Below are 5,775 nucleotides of genomic sequence, written 5' to 3'. Positions count from 1 at the left end.
GTGGCATTTATGCCACTCTTTTATCCTTTTAATCTAAGGATTCTCCCTATTCACACTTGTTTGGCCCTTTTTCTAATCATTTTTACCTAGTTTTGTTTCCTCTTTTCTCCTTTATCTTCCCTTTTCTTAGTCTTCTCGCCTTCTTTTTATTTTTATTTCCATGCTTTTGTTGTGTAGGTATTTTGTGCCGAAAGAAAGTGGATTTCAAGGAGCCAAGCAAACTGTTCTACGAGGGATAGATGCTGTGCGGCTATTGCGCAGGCGCGCACCCTTGGCTGTGCAGGCGCGCAGCCCTCTCAGAACCCGCGCAGCCAGGTTGAAAAAACAGAGCCAAACTAGAGAGTTTGTGCGACCTATTGTGCGGCTTCTATGCGCGCGTGCGACCTTCTGCGCGGGCGCGCTTGATTTCCCCGTACCCTCAAAGTTGCAGCCGCGCACTATGCTAAGAGGGCACACATTTCTATTGCGCGGGCGCGCATATGTCGTGTGCGGGGGCGCACCACTGGGTTTTTGATTTCTTTGCGCCTTGTTGCCTAAGTTTCTTTCTTTTGGGGGAGCCACATATATATAGACGTGACTCTTTGTAATAGAGGACACTAAGTACTAATTCCATAGAACATTAGCCTAATCTAGAGAGAGAAAGTAGATTGTTATTCAAGCATCCTTATTGTATTCAACTTTGCTCAAGTTTTAATCTTCAATCAATCAAGCAAGAATCCAAGTTTTCATCTTTCATTTATCCTTTCTTTAGTAATCTCTTCTCCTTTCTTTTAGATATATTTATTTGTTTTATTGTTACTTATTCTTCTTAATCTTATTAGTTCATCTAGTTGTTATTGATTTCATTAATTTTAATCATGTTTTGTTTTGAGTGTCTTGAGTTTATTTCTAGTTTTGATATCATGTTTAATCTCCCTTCTCTAGGCTAAACTTGTAGCTAGGGGAAGGGGGTGAAAGATATGAGTTGAAATTGGATGAATGATGATGGTTGGATTGAACTTATGCCGTAAATTGATGGAAGACATGATTTTTATTAGCTTGAGATTATTGTTGCAGTCTATTTGATGTTTTCTAATTTAAATGCATGGAAGTGAGTTGAACTAGATTAAGATCATCTCTATTTTATTGATTGCATGAGAATGAGTTATTAAAGTGGAGTTTTTATGGATTGTGCTTCTTTATTCTCTTGATTTGATTGTAAATAATAGGATGCATGAGAATGATCCTTATTAGTGTAGACCTATTTCATTAATTTGCCTAGACTATTGCATGAGAATGAATTGTTTAGGTAGAATCTTGTGTTCTTTGGCATGTGTTTCATGATAATCACCATTATTCCCCTCTTTCTAATCATATTGGACACCCCCGTAACCCTATTGTCATTTTCCCTTGATTTAAATCATCATTTTCTTGCTTACTTGTAGTTTTAGTGTTCTTACTCAACAAAACCAACAAAAACAATCCTCTTTTCGCTCTTGCATTACTGATTATTGATGTTGAATTAGTGTGCTTCCCTAGTGGTTCGACCCTTTATTTGCCACTAACTATTTTAGTGTGGGTTTAGGTATTATAAATGATTAATTTGATTAGGGTAGTAGATTAACTACCTATCTAACCCTTGATCAAATTTTGGCGCCGTTTCCGGGGAAGAGGCTTGTTTAGCGTCTATTTTTGCTTTTGTTAGAGTCATTTTACTTTCTTTTCTTTTTGTTTTTTTTTGTTTTATCATCCTTGTCATTGCTAATTGTTTTCTTAGCTTTGGTGAATGCTTAGGAGGTCTCAAGGAGCACCCTCACATCAAATTGACCATGAGATCAACCGAACCTTGAGACAAGTCCGTAGGTTTTGGTGATATAGTTGATAGTGAGAGTGATACTTACTCTTCAAGTTCACCAAGCGGATCAATGGCGGGACAAGAGAATGATGTTTTGTTTTGTGAGTTCGGAAATTCGGGGGATTATGAGCTCACGGGAGGGATTTTGCTACCCGTCACGAAAACCAACTTCTCAATCCATCCACAATATACTAGAATGGTCCAATCGGAGCAATTATCCGGAAGTGCAAGTGAGGACCCTATTGAACATTTGGACCGATTCCTTGAATTTTGCGCAATGAAGCAAACCAATGAAGTGAGTCAAGACTACATTCGTATGCACCTTTTTCGACAATCTCTCACCGGACGAGTAATGAAATAGCTAAAGCAAGTAAATCCTAACACTCTCACAACATGGAGGGAAGGGGTAAAGGTGTTCTTGAAGCGATTTATCTTCGAGGAGAAGACCACCGAAATGAGAAGGAAAATCGCATCATTTTAGCAAGATGACGATGAAAGTCTTGGTGAAGCATGGGAGAGATTCAAAGAGTTGGTACAAACATGTCCCCACCATGAGTACAATCAAGGGTTGCTCATGCGGTTTTTCTACGACGGATTGGAGCCCATGTCAAGAGCCAATTTGGATGCGGGGGCGGGTGGTCAATTAATAAAAATCCCTGAAAATAAAGTTGAAGCCACAATAGAAGAGTTAGCAAAGAATTACTCTTGGGGGGGCCGAAGAAGAAATGCTCCAAAGAAAGGTCGTATTTACGAATTAGAGAAAGTTGATCAATTACAACATCAAATTTATCAACTAACAAAAGAGCTTTCCAAGTTGAACACGAGTGTGAATGCAAGTTCAAGCGGTGGAGCAAGCTCCTCTCAAGTTAACTCTTTCTCTTGTCAAAATTGTGGAGGAACGAACCATGATACATCTTATTATGGAGGTTTAAGCCCCGAGCATGTAGCGGCATACAACACAAGGCAAGAGGGATTTAAAGGAAGTGGCGGTGGAGTAGCTTGGAGACAACCACATCTCGGGTTTGTACCTCAACCTCAACAATGAAACCAACAAGCTCAACCTTCCTACAACTCCAACCCTCAATATCAAAATCCACCTCCATCTCAACCCCAAAACCCAAGAGGACGCTACGCAAGGAACAACCAATACAACAATCATACCCAAGCACCTCAAAGAAATCATAAAGAACAAGCACCTCAAGCGGTGCTAACTCAAACTCAACTCCTCCAAGACATGCATGCGCAAATGCAATCTTTTGGGCAACAAATGAAAGAGACAAGAGCTCACAACAAGATGGTTGATTCACAACAAGCTCAATTGGCCGAGAGAACTCCTTTCAATTCACCATCTACTTTACTCGGACATCCACAACCTAATCCATCTCACAACCCAAAACCCAATACATGAAAGGCGATCACATTGAGGTCGGGAACTTCCTATGAAGGGCCAAATGAAGGGGATAGTGAGGAAAAGAAGGGAGGAGAGGAGAGTGTGAATGAAAACAAGGGAGGTAAGAAAGAAAAGGGTGATGAGATAGAAGGAGGTTTGGAGAAGAAGAAGCTTGACAATGAGAAGACAACTTAAATTCCTAGTGAGGCTAGGAATCTTGATGGACCGGTTCCTTTTCCCGGTCGGCTTGCGGAAAGGAAGTTGAATGACAACTTTGCAAAATTTCTTAGTGTCATGAAGAATTTGCATATCAACCTCCCTTTTCTTGAAGTTGTGACACAAATGCCATCTTACTCCAAGTTCCTTAAAGATATTGTCACCAACAAGAGGAAGCTCAATGATGAGCTTATCACCCTTCCACATCAAGTGAGTGCTCTTGTCAAACATAAGATGACCAAGAAGGAAAAAGACCTGGGAAGTTTCACTTTGCCGGTGAAAATTGGGAACATGGAAGCTAAGGGCGCCTTAGCCGATCTTGGAGCAAGTGTTAGTTTAATACCTCTATCTATTGCTCAAAAATTCAATATAGAGATGATCCCTACAAGGAAGACAATTCAATTGGCCGATCGGTCGGTGAAATTCCCTTGTGGAGAGCTTGAGGATGTTCCAATTCAAGTGGGACACATCTACGTGCCTTGTGACTTTGTAGTGATGGATATGGAGGAAGATGTTAACACTCCTTTGATTTTGGGACATGAATCTCTTAAAACATTGGGGGCGGTCATCAATTGCAAGAACAACACCATCACATGTGAGATGGCCGATGAAAATATTGTCTTTGAGTTTTCTAAATTGCTCAAGACCCCCATGGTTGAAAAATGCTATAAAGTTGATGTTGTGAATGAGGAGCTAGATCGCTTGGGGAGGTTCATGATGAGACCTCAAGATCCAGTGATAGAAGCTCTTACATGCAAAGTAGAGTTCCACTCTCAAGAGGTTAAGGAGTTTGTCATGGTAATGGAGGAATCATCAAAGGTGGAAGTTGAACAACATGTTGAGATCGAGCTTTTGTCTAAGGAGGAGAAATTGGAGGAGAGTTCTAAGCCTCCTCCCAAGGTAGAACTCAAGCCCCTTCCCCCTTCTTTGAAATATGATTTTCTTGATAAGGAGGGAAAATACCCTATTATTGTCTATGCTACCCTATATGGTCTTAATTTGGAAAAACATCTTGATGTTTTAAGAAAATATAAGAACGTGATAGGGTATATCATAGGTATTAGCTCTTCTTTATGCATGCATCGTATTCATCTTGAAGATGATCATTCCACCTCCATTGAACCTCAAAGAAGGTTGAACCCCAACCTTCAAGAAGTTGTGAAGAAAGAAATTTTGAAACTACGTGAGGCGGGCATCATCTATGCTATCTCCGATAGCAAATGGGTTAGCCCGGTTCATGTAGTTCCAAAGAATGGTGGAATGACCATAATAAAGGATGAAAAGGGAGAGGAAATCTCCACCTAGATAGTGACTGGGTGGAGAATGTACATTGATTATAGGTGATTGAACAAAAACACCAAGAAAGGTCATTTTCCTCTCCCTTTCATGGACCAAATGCTTGAAAGGCTTTCTATCCATGCTTTCTTTTGTTTCTTGGATGGGTACTCCGGATTTTTCCAAATCCCTATCCATCCAAGTGATCAAGAGAAAACTACTTTCACATGTCCATATGGGACATTTTCATACCGAAGAATGCCATTCGGATTATGCAATGCTCCCTCTACTTTTCAAAGATGCATGGCTTCCATTTTCTCTGAATGCTTGAAAAAGAAATTGAAGTTTTCATGGATGATTTTAGTGTTGGTGGCTCGTCTTTTGACACTTGTCTTTTTAACCTTGAAAAAGTTTTGAAAAGGTGTCAACAGATGAGTTTGGTTTTAAATTGGGAAAAGTGCCATTTTATGGTCGAGGAGGGCATTGTCCTCGGCCATAAGGTTTCAAAAAATGGCATTGAGGTTGATCCGGCCAAAGTTTTGGTGATTGAAAAGTTGCCCCCTCCTACTTCCATCACGGGGGTACGAGCTTTTCTTGGGCATGCCGGTTTTTACCGGAGGTTTATCAAAGGTTTTTCATCAATCGCCAAACCTTTGACCAAATTACTCAAAAAGGAGGTTGTTTTTAGCTTCAATGAGACTTGCCTTGAGGCATTTCGTAAGCTCAAGGAAGCTCTCATTTCTTCTCCCGTTGTGCAAGCTCCGGATTGGAGTTTGCCTTTTGAGCTAATGTGCGATGCTAGTGACTTTGCAGTAGGTGTTTTTCTTGGTAAAAAGAAAGAAGGGAAATCATGTGTCATCTATTATGCAAGTAGGACTCTCGATGAGGCTCAAAATAATTATAAAACAACGGAGAAAGAGATGCTAGCGGTAGTGTTTGCATTCGATAAGTTTCGGTCCTATCTTATATGCTCAAAAGTTATTGTGTACATGGATCATATCGCGGTGCGATATCTCATGACCAAGAAAGAAGAAAAGCCTCGCTTGATCCGTTGGGTTCT

General features: G+C 40.4%; 1 non-coding gene across 1 annotated transcript; it reads right to left on the bottom strand.

Annotated features, from left to right (window-relative positions):
• Positions 1-2,285: 2,285 nt before the first annotated feature.
• LOC145560923 (small nucleolar RNA R71) lies at positions 2,286-2,393 on the bottom strand. The gene has a single exon (XR_014093515.1). It is a non-coding gene; the product is annotated as a small nucleolar RNA R71 (small nucleolar RNA).
• Positions 2,394-5,775: the final 3,382 nt, after the last annotated feature.

The sequence above is a fragment of the Chenopodium album genome, chromosome 9 (genome assembly GCF_948465745.1).
Source record: "Chenopodium album chromosome 9, dcCheAlbu1.1, whole genome shotgun sequence".
Lineage (NCBI taxonomy): Eukaryota > Viridiplantae > Streptophyta > Magnoliopsida > Caryophyllales > Amaranthaceae > Chenopodium > Chenopodium album.
This window is presented reverse-complemented; position numbering and strand designations above follow the sequence as displayed.